Source organism: Vulpes vulpes, chromosome 5, assembly GCF_048418805.1.
Source record: "Vulpes vulpes isolate BD-2025 chromosome 5, VulVul3, whole genome shotgun sequence".
Lineage (NCBI taxonomy): Eukaryota > Metazoa > Chordata > Mammalia > Carnivora > Canidae > Vulpes > Vulpes vulpes.
In genome coordinates this window covers 56,527,432-56,542,688 of record NC_132784.1, presented here as the reverse complement: position 1 = coordinate 56,542,688, position 15,257 = coordinate 56,527,432, and the positions used below count along the sequence as shown (strand labels likewise).

At 43.9% G+C, this 15,257-nt stretch overlaps 1 long non-coding RNA gene across 2 annotated transcripts; it reads right to left on the bottom strand.

Annotated features, from left to right (window-relative positions):
• Window positions 1–6,291: 6,291 nt before the first annotated feature.
• Window positions 6,292–11,714, bottom strand: LOC140599016 (uncharacterized). Of its 2 annotated transcripts, none has more exons than XR_012001598.1 (3): window positions 11,099–11,714; window positions 10,525–10,686; window positions 6,292–9,051 (listed from the first exon to the last, which is right to left on the bottom strand). It is a non-coding gene; the product is annotated as an uncharacterized lncRNA (long non-coding RNA). The 2 variants fall into 2 exon arrangements; XR_012001599.1 differs by having other exon boundaries at window positions 10,525–10,667.
• Window positions 11,715–15,257: the final 3,543 nt, after the last annotated feature.

The following is a 15,257-nucleotide window of genomic DNA, read 5'->3' as shown; positions in this document are numbered from 1 at the left end:
TGACCCCAGGATCACACCCTGAGCCAAAGGAAGACGCTCAACCACTGAGCCACCCAGGTGCTCCTAACATGATAATTTTATGGAGATGAAAAGCAGATTGTGGTTGCCAGGTGTGAGGGAGGAGGAGGGTGGGAGGACCCTGCTGTAGAGGGGAGCATGAGGACCCCTGAGGTGGAACTGTTCTGAATCTTGGGTTGGTGACAATCACGCGAAACTACAGGGGATACAATTCCAAAGATCTACACACACACACACACACACACACACACACACACACACACACTACTTTCAGTCTTACAAAAAAATGTTGCAAAAATAGAATCGCCACACGATAGCGTGTTACTACACTCACTCTACCATCAGGGTGTGTTTGTGCTTGTACGTACATATTTGAGGAAAGCATGAGCCTAAGTTGCAGGCATGATTACTCTTTACTTGTTCAAATGTCAGCATGTAATCTCTAAATAATAATGACTTTGTATTTCCTAACCACAGTGTGACTATCAAAATCAAGAAGTTAATATTGATCTAACCCTGTGGTCTAACCTACAGACTTTATTCATTTGGGCAATTATCCCATAATGCTTCTTATCTGATGCAAGATTCAACCTAAGGTCCTCTTCACATTGAATCGTGTCTTTTTTGTTCCCCGCAGTCTGCAACCGTTTCATGACCAAGACATTTTACAGAACACAGGCCAGTTAGTGTGAAGAACCCTCCCATTTTGGTTTATGGGATCTTTCCTCCTGGTTAGATTCCGGTTGTGCATTTTTGGAGGAGATTTCACAGACATGAAGTTGGAGTCTTGCCCATGTGTAGTATCTGAAGGCATTTGGTCTCTTACTTGTCCCTTAAGGTGACGTGCATTTGATCAAGTGACCCCTTGATCAAGACGCTCTCTGCTATAATGTTACTATGTTGCCCTTGGTAACTAACAAATCACTGGAGGAAGATACTTTGAGATTAAATAGATATCATATTTTTCTTCTTCTTTATTAATAATTTTGATAACCATTGATGTTTCTTATCTAAAGAATCTTCACTGATGGTTGCCAGATGATGATATTTTAGGTCAATCATCTCTTCTGCTTTCATTAGATTCCTACCACCATAAGAATGGGCTTCCTCTTCTCTCCCATTTGTGATCCTTTTATTTGTTTATATCATTGAGCTATATTTCTGCATGACACCCTATCATCCAACTGAACAGACACCTTCTCATGTCCATGTTCTCCTATTCTATTCCTCTAACATTTGTTGCAGATTGTCTAGTGGTCTAATTATTTGTCAACTTTATTAGGACTCCTCATACTATTTGAAAATCTTCTGTTCATTATTTCTATGCATCAGCACAGAGTTAAGCACCCCTCCCACCATGAACTGTCCCTCCTGACCACCACTACAGGAAGATACTCTAACATCCAAGTCTGCTTAGGTTATTCAGGCTTGAAACACATTCACAATTTCCTGTTGCCTGCAAGATAAAACTCAAATTACTTAGCAGGACAGAGAAGTCCCATGTTTGTACCACCCCTCTCCATCTCTGCCAGCATCATCCCCTGTCATTTCTCCCACGAATCCTAGTTCAGCCTTTCTGCTGTACTTAAAGACCCTGGATTTGTTGCACCATTTCGTGCCTGACCACAAAAATTATTTCCTCTGTTCCTGTTTCTTTCCCCATCCTATGTATTGTGAGAATCTCACTCACCCCTTCATCAGTCATGTCAGGTGAATTATGGCAAATACTCCATCCCTGACCCTAAGTACTAAGCTGGCTACCCCAAAATCTGTCTTCACCTCTCTTCAAATGAGCATGTCCTTGAATGATAGCATCAACTAAACTCCTCTAATGCAAATCACTTTCTCCCTCACTTCTTACCCTTCCTTTGGATCAGAGAAACAATATTAATTATGTTTGTGTCTCCAGTGGGAGCACATAGTGGATACATGAAAAAAAATGACTCAACCAATTAATGATTCAAAGGTAGAGATCAGTGTATTTTTTGAATTGAATTGCATTGAAATGAATGAACAGAAACATGTTCCTCCAGGAAGTTAAACTTCATTCCTCTGCACAATTATCAAAATTACCCTGGAGTTTTTCCTACAGTCTGTTTGGTAATCCAATTTAAAATTTAGACCAAAATATTTTAAAATTTAAAAGTTTATTGGAAAAAATATACTTAGAATAACAAAGTAAGAACCAGGATAGACTGGAAAACATTAATTAAATTTACTCTGGGGTGATTTTAGAGGTCATATCATCAAATCAGAATGTTTTATTAAAACAAATAATAACCAAAGCTTTCATTATTATTCCTAAGGTCATAACTTCATAAATTCAACTTTATTAACTTCAAAAGCAAAGTTGGATTTATGGTTTGGAAATATTGAGAACATTCTCTCCTCCTTTGAAGAAGCTAATGTATCCTGAAAGCAAAACTTCAACACCACTTACGACACAATTCTGGCACTCTGACACGTAAGGAACCTATAAATCATCACTCCCATCCTTACAATAAGATCAAACTGAACAAATGACAAGCTGAAGACTTTTCCTGGAAACTAGGAGAAGGAAGGTTAGGACAAATCGTACCCAGAAGTCCAGAGAGAGGTTCATCCCAAGAATGACAGACAGGTTGAGCTGGCCCCAAATAGCAGCTGCTGAAGCTTCCACTGGTAGGAACACATTCGTTCTGATGAATTGCAGGAGGCTAAGAAGCCCACCGTTTTTGTTTTTTTGTTTTTTGTTTTGTTTTGTTTTGTTTTGTTTTGTTTTTCCACCAGGTTTTCACAGTCAAGATCTTTTCTGGCTCTGGCCATAGGAGGGGAAGAATGCTGAAGCATGCTCAGAACCTTCTCCACAGCAGAAGCCCATCCCATGGGGAGGAGGCTGTCATAGCAGCTGGGGAAAGATTTCTCCCACTCCAGAGTCCCCTCATCTTCCCATCTCACTCAAAGAAGATACATGTTTCCTACCATCATAGTCAACACAATGAGGGGGTCAGGAAGGAGCCTGGGTTCAGAGCAAGCATGTGGGGCCCAGGATAGAATGGGTTGCAGCACTGGGAAGTTATGTGAAAGCCACAGCCCCAGATGCAGGTCAGCACCAACACAAGATGTAGCTTGAATAAAACATGCCTGCCTTCCTCCAACCTCACTGCACACCAGCAGGGCTTCTATGTGGCAACACAGACCCTCTCTCTCTGGGGAGTGTTCAGGGAAGCCTGGGGTCAAGGGCTAGGCAAAGACGAGGGCACCAGGGGGACAGCAAACATTAAGCATGCACATGTCCTGGTCAGACTGACATAAATCCTCACACCAAGCCCGAGGTCGCTTCTTATTACACAATACCACATGTTTGGCTTCAACACAAAAAATACAAGGCATGACAAAGGCAAGGGATGAACAGTCCCCAGAACCAGACTCAGATATGGAACAGATGCTGGAGTCATCACCATACAAGAACTGTGATTAATATGTTAAGGACTCTAATAGGAAGAGAGAAAATATGTGAGAGCAGATGGGTGTTGTCAGCACAGAGAGTGGAAGTCCAAGAAGGAATCACAATTAAATTTGAGAAACCAAACTCAGTGAAAGAGATGCAGAAAGCTTTGGGGGTGGTGGTGGGAGGCTAATGAGTAGACTCAATACAGTGGAGGTCGAATTAGTGAGATTGCAGATAGGTCAGTAGCTACTTCAGATTGAGTCACACACTCAAATAGAATGAACAACACAGAGCAGAACAGCCAAGACCTGGAAGACTACAGATAAATGTTCTACACGTAGACACAGCTTCTAATGACAGCTGATTTCCCATGGGGTGCAGGTTAACAGTTCTGAAACCAGCACACATGCATACTGGAACCGCACAGTCCTGTGAATGGGTGGTGGGTGGCAGGAGCCAGGCTCCTTGCTGTTGGAGAGGAGGTTACAGGTGAATAAAGGTGACTCCAGTGGTGATGGCTCTGAATTAAAGACATTTGCCTTGATGCAGATGCAGATGTGTGCAAATGGGAATAGTCATAGATAATAAGCACACATACTGATTAGTTTGCTTACATGCATTCCCAGCTCTGCCAGCTGAGAACTACAAGCAACAACACCTCTGAAACAGTGAGCACACCTGGCACCCAGACCTTGGTTTCTAACACCACTTTCCAATAAATGGAACCAAGGTTTCTGGGGGAAACAACAATCTTTAGGACTGGGGCCAGTAAGAGACCAGAAGAGACAGAGCTATCTAGTAATGCTGGGACATAGGGAAATGCTAACCAAGAGAAAACACAAAACTGGAAATTAAAAAAAGAAGAAGAAATAAAAAACCCACAAAAACAAAACAAAACAAAGAGATCCATACATGAAAAAGATGTATCAAAGGAACACAGGAGCAAACTGAGAGCTCCCAATGACCAAATCAGGTGCAATTTGAACAAGGAAAATGTAAAGTAGTGCTGGAATATAGCCATATCAGAAAGTAATCCAAAGAATAGCACAAACATCCATGCATCCATAGCAATGTAACCAAATTATTGAATAAGTAAATACATGGAAGAGAAGAGATGAATTACATGCTCAGGTTTATGCAGATTGTCCCCCTCGAGAAGTTGGAACATGACTCTCCATCTGCATGCAGGGCTTGAGGGAATAGCTTTTCCCACCCTATCTGCCACAAAGAAGCTGAATCATTGTGGTGGATCAGATTTTATAATTATGCTAGAAACAGTTGACGATGACAGAACTTACACTGTCGGATGAAGTGTAAACCTCTCAGAAGCTTTTACAAGCATGATTGCATTTTGTAACAGATACAGACGTATCGATGGAGAATCACCTGTGAAGGATTTCAGACATTTCCCCCTTTGCCCAGACAATGAGGTATAGGCCCTATGCCAGGTAAGCAGAACTGTCTGGCCTTTGACCTGACTGTGCCAGTCCTACATCATCCCGCAAGACGCCTCGGTCCTGTGCTGGCCCATGATGGAAGAAAATGTTCGCAATCCAGCCAAGCTTGGATTTCAAGGGCATGGTCTTCATCACTGCATATTCCTTTATGGGGTTCTTCATTTCAGGGGGTCATGAGTTATCCCTTACTTCCCCAATTATACTACAAGAACCTTGAGTAAAACACCCCTCCCTTCTGTCTTTCTCCATGCCTGCAAGACAGAGCTGTAAAACGAGGCCCAAACGCAGGATACCAAACACAGTGGACACTCAAGGAGTTAACTTCACTTTCTTCATTTTATAGATCATCTGAGTTGAGCTGAGAATTTAAAGAATTTAAAGGGGTCACAATAAACATGTGACCCCAGAATATCTGCACAGTCTAAAACATGGTCACCTGCATCCATTATGAAGATTCACATTCAGAGATGCTTAACACCTCTGTTGAGCTTGAAGATTATTTTCCTAACATGAGTCAGGGGTGAGGGGGAGGTCAGCACAGCTGATAAACATGTGCTTTAAGCAGGCTCACGTTCTTATTCTTCACATACTGATTAGAGATATTACCCTTTTGCTATTATTCAAATACGGCAGGACAAGTGACCGCCTGGGGAGCTGGCAATCTATGAGCAGGCAACATTTTTCAGGCAGATGAGCCAGTCTTTTTCACAGCTGTGTCTGTACCTGCTGGTTTCATGATGTGTTCACAGCACCAAGTCTGCAAAGGCATGTCAGGATCTCGTGTTTAAAAAGATGTAGACACGTGTGGAAAGTAATGAAATATAGAATGCAAACATCAGTTTTTCTTTTGTCCCCACAGCAGGAGTATAGATGATGACAGTTTGAAAATTGAGTCTTGTGTAGTTTTGTGCTCTGATATACTAACTTGAAAGGGATTCAATTTAAAAAGCCAGGGAGGGAATAAATTCATGTCAGTCATCTTATATTAGTTTATTGTAGTGACTTAAATGTCCCAGATATCTTGCCTACCATGCCAGGCTGCTGCACAGGCCACATTCCACTGGGAGAATTTCTCTGGGGGTTTAAGGTGTCCTCCCACCAAGACCTCTCCGTGTGTCTGCAATGCACATCTTAGGGCTTGGCTTATGAAGCCTATTTCCCCATGAGCCAGGAATGAACCCCTGAAGAGGTAAGACTTGCCGTGGGCCTCCCTGAGCCCTCTGAAGTGTGGGCATGAGAGCATCAGAAGGGGGAAGAAAGGAAGACTCACAGGAAATACGAGTCACCAAACACTTTGTCATCATCAACTTGTGCCCACAGCGAACTGCGTGAATGCCAACCATCTATAAGTTCAACTGCAATCAACATAAACACACTAACCTTATCTGACTCTCCTGGGGAAACGCAGACATTGGCTTTCAACCTTGGATCAACTCTAGTTTTCTTGGATCCTGAAAGCAAATGAAAAACTTGACCACAACATTAAAATATGAATATTGTTCTTAAATATGACAATACTATGCAAAAGCATACCAACATTAGTTGGTAACTATAAGCTGAGGCAAGTTATCTGTCTTGAGGCGGTTATACACAGGACCTTCAGTACTTGGGTAGGGAGCAGTGCCATGCATTTCTCCACCAGGATGCAAAATGCTTTGGCCAGCTTGTGTTATCACTGCAATTTACATCTTAAAACTTGCATTGTCTCTGGTGGGTCATAAAAGTCACCTCTTTACTCTTTTTAAGACTACTGTTAGAAAACACTGATTATCTTAATTTCGGTAGTGTGTTTCTTCAATTCTTGATGTTTGAAGAGTTTGGATTACTTGAAGCCACTACAATTTTATTACTTTGTGTGTGTGTTTTTAAATTTTATTGATTTATTTTACAATCTCTTCACCCAGGGTAGGACTTGAACTCACAGCCCTAATATCAAGGGTCCCATGCTCTTCCAACTGAGCCAGCCGAGTGCCCCAAAACCATTACAATTTTAAAACAACTACAGTCTTCTGCTGCCAACAATTAATTTGTTTTTAAAAATAATTTTATTTAAAAATTTTTAATTCTGGAGTCATTCAATCAAAAGGTCCTTAAAATTTTCTCAATAACCTTGTTCAATTCACTGTTCATGAACTCTGTTTACTATTTATCCTCAAAAAAAGGGAATACAAACAGCAGAAGTGAGTTCTACTAAAGGTTCAGATTCTTCATTGCCCTCTACTGCGCAGAGATGTTTGGGATTTTTTTGGGGGCGGGGGGCACAATTTCAGACACGTAAAGAGTTAGTTGCCAGAGCGATACAACTATGTCCCATGACCTTCAGACATACTCCTCATAGCTAACATTTTGACACACCGCTGTATTATTTTCTCTTCCTCTGTGAATACTTAGAGCTCACCGTGTATTTCCAACAAACAACTGTACATAACACGCAGTTATAAAGATTAGAAAATTTACAGTGAAACGGGTTTAGTATTGGCTTTTTAAAAAAATTTTCCCATTTGGCCCCAAATATACTTTCTGGCAAAATAAACTCCAAGAATGTGAGTTGCATGCGGTGGTCAGGTCTCTCCTGTGTCCTATACCTCAGAGCCGTTCTTTGGCCTTCCTGTTTCACCGTAACATTTTTCAGGGGCCTGCTGACTCGTGGTGAGGCTGTGCAGGTGATGCACGTTTTTCTCAGTGACCTCTCAGGAGGTGCAGGGGCAGGAGGAGCAGCAATGTTCAAGTGGGCCATCTCCTTCAGATGGTCTTCCAGGTGTCCCTTGTACAGCAGTTACTTTTCTCTATTACGATTTAGAAGTATCTCATGGGAGATGGCTTTAGGCTGTGTTTATATCCCATCATCCTCCAAATGCTCACCCCTTTGGCGAGCCTGCTTCAATGTTTCTTGCCTGAAACATTCATTACCATGATGATTAGCAAGTGCTCCCTTAGGTTTTTCCGTTATTAAGGTATTGTCTTTTTCTCAAGTACCCTAGTTATGTAGCTGTTATTAAAGTACTTCAGGAGCAGTAACAGAATGAGAATTTTGTCAGGAAAGAGCCCTTATGTGAATCTTCCTGAACTGCACAGGCTCTCTTGATCCTTGTAAATCTCAGAGATCCAGTGGCCCTTGCTGTTCCAGAAGCAGCTGGCCCAGTGCTGACCCGGGAGCCAGAGACCCACGTGTGGGATTTCTCCCAACTCCATCTGCAACGGGTGCTACCATGGCATTAAAATCACCTAAAATCAAGGTAAAATGAGACAAACAGCAAACACCAGGTTGCATGCTCAAGGAGAAAGTCTGAAAGGATAAAAAGCAGAAAGTAATGAAAAGCACAAGACTGTGGGCCAATCATTTCATCTCTGACCTTCAAACTCTTCCTCTGCTGAAGGAAGATATTGATGAAGTTTTGGAATATAGATGAGGTCCAGAGCCAACAACCAGGAAAGAATTCTTCACATGTCTATGGTGCAAAATGGTGGTTTTATTAAAGTACAGGGACGCGACCGTGGGCAGGGAGAGTGGCCGCCCTGGGCCTCTGAGGGGAGACTGATTATACACCCAGGGGTTGGGGGAAACAAACAAAAAGGGAGATTTCAAAAGGATCTTCATATGCTAAGGAGGGCCAACAAGATACTGGAGGCCTTGCCATTGTTAAGTTAAAGACTGCTTTTCCTTCTAGCAAGGCGTTAACATTAAGACAATTAGAAACTTCCTGAAGATTGTCACACCTATCCCAGCCTGGGTGGGGGTCCTTTGCAGGATATCTGCTGTGCTCTGTCCTCAGCTAGCCCTGCTCCCTCATCAATATGACTTATGTCATTAGATCATCCCAAGGATTAAACCAGATCCCATATATGGTCTGACTAGCACACAGAAGCACTACAGAAGCTACATTTTCTGTTGAATCGTTGCCGGGCAGAGTCCTCATCACTGAACTCACCCAATCCTGTTTCATCCTCAGGACAGCTTTATCCACTGAGATTTATCTGTCCATTTACTGATGTAGAGGTTGAAACACGAAGTGAGAAGTGATTGCCCAGAGGCAGACTCTCAGGTTTGGGGTTCGAGCTGGTGTGTCTGAGTCCCGAGCGAGGCTGGAAGAAGGCAGGTGCAGCAGGACCCGCTTGCCCACTGGAGGAGACCGAGCCTCAGTCCTCCTGGAGATGGAAATAATTATCAGGACAGCCAAAGTCATGTGATTAGTTGTCGCCCTTCCAAAATCCCTGTGGAATTTATCCTTCTACCACTAGCCCCAAGTCAGTTGAGTCAATGATAGATGTTCCACTCCAGCCATTGACAGAACTGAGGATTTGTTCAGGAACGAACTAAGCCAAGTGTCTCTCATTGTTTCAAATATAGATGCTGTTTTAGAACAACCAGGTGGTGCTGGTCTGTAAACTGAGCATCCAGAAAGTGGAAAAAGCATGCCTTCTCTCTTCATCTGGATGCTCTGGTCTCACCTCTTCATGTCAAGGGGAGAAACTCCCAATAGGTATCTCAGCACTTCTGTCTTGGCCTCCAAGCTGGGGGCATCACCGCTAGTTATCCTTTCCATCAAAGGCATGCTCATCAGCCTCCAGAGCAGGGCTGTGCAGGGCCCTCCGCTGAGCACCCACAGGCCTGCTCTCAGCCCGCCAGTGTGACAGGAAGCATGGGAAATCCACCTTCACCTGGACACACGGAAGCCATTACTGGAGGGCTTGCGGTTACAGGATAAGGCAAGGTTCACTGAAAAAAGAAATAAGCCCCTATCCCCAGCTAAAGCAGTGAAGCGGTGCCACCTGTCACCTCTGGTCAGTCACATCCTTGTCCTCCTCTGGCGCCTGGTCCACTGTGTGTTGTCTCCTGAACATGGAAGGTCATCCTTTCCTGTCTCCTGGGCAGACAAATCCTGGGCCCCCTGTCTGGGAAATACGCCCCCTAATGTGCCTTCTTGTCCCTGTAACCTACCTTTTGTGTGCCCTTCACCTGACACTCCCGCCCCTGGTGTCTCTGCTTCTGAACAGAAGACAGGCCAGAAGACATGCAACATGGCCTCAGTTTAAGAACATCCCAATTAAGATATCTCTGGGGGGGGGGGGGGGGGGGGACGCCTGGGTGGCTCAGCAGTTTAGAGCCTGCCTTCAGCCCAGGATGTGATCCTGGAGTCCCGGAATCGGGTCCCACATTGGGCCCCCCGCATGGAGCCTGCTTCTCCCTCTGTCTCTGCCTCTCTCTCTGTGTGTGTGTGTCTCTCATGAATGAATAAATAAAAAATCCTTACAAAAAAAAAAAAAGATATCTGTGTGGGGAAAACATATGTATCTTAGCTTCATGCTGTAATCAGAGTAGGAAAAACTTGGGCAGAAATCCTATTTAAGACAATGCTGGGATGGGCGGCCCCGGTGGCTCAGCGGTTTAGCATCATCTTCAGCCCAGGGCGTGATCCTGGAGGTCCGCGATCGATCGAGTCCTGCTTCGGGCTCTCTGCATGGAGCCTGCTTCTCCCTCAGCCTGTGTCTCTGCCCCCACCCCCACCCTGTGTGTGTGTGTGTGTGTGTGTGTGTGTGTGTGTGTCTCATGAATAAATAAAATATTTTTTAAAAAGACAATGCCGGGCACTGTGGTACCCAGAGACGTTGGTAACTTACATCCTCAGAGTCCAGGTACAGAGGTAACTGGATTTCCGTTTTCATGGTTCCCAACTCTGGCTGCACGTCGGAATCATTTCTGAAGGTTTCCAAAGAGACTGACACACCAGCCCATGGCAGATTTGCCCTCTGACCTCGAGGCCCTGGGAGTGTTCAAAGCCACTGTGGTAGGAATGTGTGATGTGAGAGACTGTCTCCCCAGCTAAGAAATACTCAAAAACGCTCAGCAGAGACTTGGATTGTCCTTGGTGTGGAGGCCAAGAAAATTAAGGCCCTTCCACTTTAAGTTCAGCGTTAGCGCAAGTACAGCCACCCCAGGCCCCTGTGAATAAGAGCTGAACTTTACCTTACTTCAGTTACAGGAAGAAAACAGTTTACAGCTTAATGTCCTAGAAAGCCCCATATTAGAATGAGAACAGAGCCCAAGCCAGTGGCAGGAAGCCCCTATTAGAATAAGAACAGAGCTCAATGCCCTGGAAGGTCCCATATCAAAATGTAAACAGAACTTGAGGAATTGCCCCCCCCCCTTCTGGAGGTCCCCTAGACCAGCCCTTAAAACTAAGCTGAAACCTACCTCAGGGTCCAAGTCCCTGCTCCGCTGTGTCGCTGTGTCGGGTATACTTGGACCCAAGCTCGAGCTTGTAAATAAACCCTCGTGTGCTTGCATCGGTGTCTGCTCCTTGGTGGTTTCTCGGATTCGCGATCTTGGGCACAACACTTGGAACCCCAATTTTCCTTTCTGTTTTGTTGCAGGCATTTCCTAATATTGAAAAGAAACCCAGCAAAAAGAATGAAAAAAGAATTTATGTACATTTTTAAGCTGGACACTTGTTTGCTCACCAAGTCAGATTTAAAAGGTAATACGGAGTAAAGCTCATATGACTTTGGGTCATTGAAATAAAATAGCAAGAAAAGGACCTGTGTCACCCCTCTTGGCTTTATAAACTGGGAACTCGTCCACATTTTATGGGAAATATAAGAAACCCACAGCACAGGAGCTGCTGTCTTTATTACCTGGACAGGGGCCTCCGGGAGTCAGTTAAGTCCTAGGGCAGAGCAGGTGGGCTGCACAATTTTGAGGTGATGGGTCAGGACCCTTGAATGTGAAGCTGATCTGCTCTGTGCACTAAAGAAAAGCGTGTCATGATCAAAAAGTTTATTCTAGGGTGTCAGGGAAGCTCTGGGGACCCTGCAGTAGTATTTATACTAAATCTAAGAACAAAAAATAAATGTATGACCATCTTGGAAGATGTGGAAAAGGCTTTTGACAAAACACAGTGCTAGATTAAAAAATTAAATATCAAATTTCACTGAATTTCACTTTTATGTATACAATCAGATAAAAAAGCCAGATACCTATTATAATATCAAATATTTCCATTTCCCTTGGGAAGCTGAGGATGGCCACCACTACCATTAACATTTACTCCAAGTATTTACTAAAGCATTTAGGTAAAAAGCCACGCAGATGTACAAACATCAGGAAATAAGAGGTAAATCTGTCCTTATTTGTGGACAACAATGATACATAAATGATCCAAAAGAATCCACTGAAAAACAACCACAAAGAATGACAGAATTGATAAGGCAACAAGGCAAAAGGAGTTTTCAGAAATCAGCAGCCTGCATACCAGTGAGGACATAACCTGAGAGAGAGCCAGCTACAGGTGCGACAGGAGAAAAGATGCTACCAACAAAAATACCAAGGAAGGAAATGAAAAAAGTACCTTGAAGAATCCTAACAACAAAAACAAAAAACCTATAGGTTATTATTTTCATTTCTATTCCAGAGTCTATGTGGGAAAACCAGCAAGCAAACACAGGGCTGGAGGGAGTGCTAAAGCTGAGGCTACCTCTGTTGGACATTGACATAGATTATAAAAAGCCTCATCGATGAGAAGAACCCTGGGCTCCAGTACTCAGTGAGTAGACCAATGACCAAAGGCGAAAATCTGAAGTAGATCAGACATGTTCAGAAACATATTCAGAAATTTAGTATAAGACGAAGGCTGCATCTTCATTGCCAGGTAAAGTGCAAGATGTCTAGTTAAATTTAACTCCAGAAAAACAATCATTTTTCATAAACCAGAATGCCATTTTGACCTAAGAGCCATAAAAATCTGTCACCAATATACTATTTTTTAAGATTTAATAAATATTTTAAAACTCATTTTGCCAAAAGATTGGCAGCAATTAAAAGATGGGGAAATATGACAAAAAACAGCTCGTTTCTGATGGGTATACGAATTTGTAAACCACTATGGACATTAGCATGTTGATGCAGTACAAAAGGAGATGTTCAGAGCCGGTGATGTAGAGATTCTCTTTCAAACTCTCACTCAAGGCACCAAGAGATGGGCAGTCAAATGTGAGAACAAAAGTTACCTCAAGTGTAGCGTGGAGCTGTACCCTACCTATGGAATGGGATGCCATGCGGAAAATGAACTAAGTTATATTAACAATTAGCTTCGTTGAAAAAAAAAATTTATATATATACCATAAAGAAAAGTGAATGAAAAGCAATTTAGGATTGTGGTTATATAGGAACAGGGAGTGTAAGAGGGCCTCACAATGAATTACCATATCCTTTAAGTGCGTGGTGCATATGTATCCTATGCTTTATTCCTTACTCAGAGTCTACAAATGTTTTATGTACTCAACACTTTAAAATTTACAGTAAGTGAATAATTACATGGAAAACATGTGTTCTCAGTACTCCCTGGAACTCCTAGCATCACATTTGCTTAGGTGGAGGGGTTAGGCGTCGTCCAGCTGGTCCTAAGGCACCAGGCTTTGCAGTCCTGCATGGTGCTTATGTAGACTCTCTCTCTCTCTCTGGCATCTGGTGTTTATCTCAGTCTCAGCCAAAACTTCCACTTTATCGTCCTTTCAAAATATGCTGGGCCCTTGGAAATGGGTGATGATTGCATCTGAGAGATACTTCTATTATCAATATCCTCAGGAACAGAGGAGAAAGCAACCAAAAATTTACCTTTTGTATCTGGGTTACTGAGAAACCACCTGGTCTTTCTCCCTGACATTTTTATACTTAACTACACCTATTATATCAGACAGTGCTTGGCTTTCTAGAATATGAAGGCCCAAAATGCACAGACACCATAGTTCGCCTCACTTTGAATCAATAGTTTGTGCATTTTATACAATTTAACGTCACTCAGGAAACGAAGTTCATTTGTCTGCATTTACAGGGCTCAAACTTAAAGCATGTGTGTCCTGAGTAGGACTTATGCTGTCCCCATAGCTCTGTGGTTAACTGCACAACGTGCCTACAAGTGTGAGCACCTGTCTGTGGGCAGACAGCAGCAGAGGTTGGCTGGTGCCAGGCCTCTTTATTGTCAAATAAATTGACAATAGTTCGTAAAGTTAGCACATTTCAAAATTAATTCAGGCATGGCCCCTGCTCTGCCCTCATGCTACCGTCCACCTCCTGCCTCCAGTTCATGAGGTCAGGCGTTGCCAGCAGAAATCAGGGAAGTCAAATCAGAGAAAGAGGTGCCCAGTGAGGATCTCAGCCAAGTGACCTCTGTTTGCATTCAAGGTCACCTGAAAGTGAGGATTACACCCAGGCCTGAGCAGACAAAAGCCAGGACCAGCGTGCAGCCTGCACCCCGATGTGGGCCCCCCAGAAGGCAGGAACCGTGTGCAGGCTTGCCTCTCTGGCTCCCTGGCCAGGCCCAGACATGGACGCAGCAGGAGCAGGAAGGGCGAGGCCCCATCCCAGCTCTGAGGCCCAAATAAAAGCAGCCCCAGAAGGACAGTGGGACTCTCCTGAGATGCTCTCAGTGTCTCTACCAGGCCCACCTGGCTCCTTTTCCGCCCTGAGATGAGCATGACCCATCCGTGCATGTCTGGGCAGCCTCCTGAGGATGGAGAGCCCCTGGGACACTAGGGCAGGGCCTGAAAACTGTGTCCCTTCCGGCCCACCAGGAGGCCCGAGCACCCCACTTGCAGTGTTATGTCCAGTCCTACTTGGGATTCCTGGCCAGAGCCTTCCGTGTGACTATGGTACATCTGGTCACCCTCCTTTGGACACCCCGTTGCCTGTGATTGTCTGGCTCCAGTGAATGCAAAGTTTTACCCTGCAGGATAACAATCAGTCTCTGGACCCAGCCTGACCCAGGACAGCTCCTAATCATGGGCCTTTCCTACCTACTTTGCTCCATTGAAAAGAACTAGTCACGCTCAATTTCACCCCAATGTGTGAAGGACACAGAGCCGGAACCTCATGGGGCTATTTCAGGTATTTTAACAGGAGCACAAGGAAGGCTCCAGGCGTCCTGACACTCCAACACTCCCTGACCCCAATCTCAGGATCATCCCTGAGCAGGTATCAGATCTCCACTCGCCACCAAAGGTGTGCAGTGCTTGCTTCTGCAGATGGGAATAGCAGCTGTACACTCTGAATTCTAATGAGCAACCCAATTATCTTCAGAAGAAAAACTATCTTTTTTGTTGCTGGAAGAATTTCTCCAGCTCAGTGAGCTAGACCCAGCCATTAGCCCCAGACCGGACACCACTCTAATCCTCCAGTTTGGTCTTAACCTGCATTAGACCTCCACCCAAAAGATGCTCATTTAGAACATTGTTCTAAATGATATCTAGAATGATGTTTCTAGATCATCATCATCATCATCATCATCATCATCATCATCTCCAGATAATTCAGTAAAATAGAAGAGAGGTATGCAAGACGTTAGAGGATCACAGAGTAT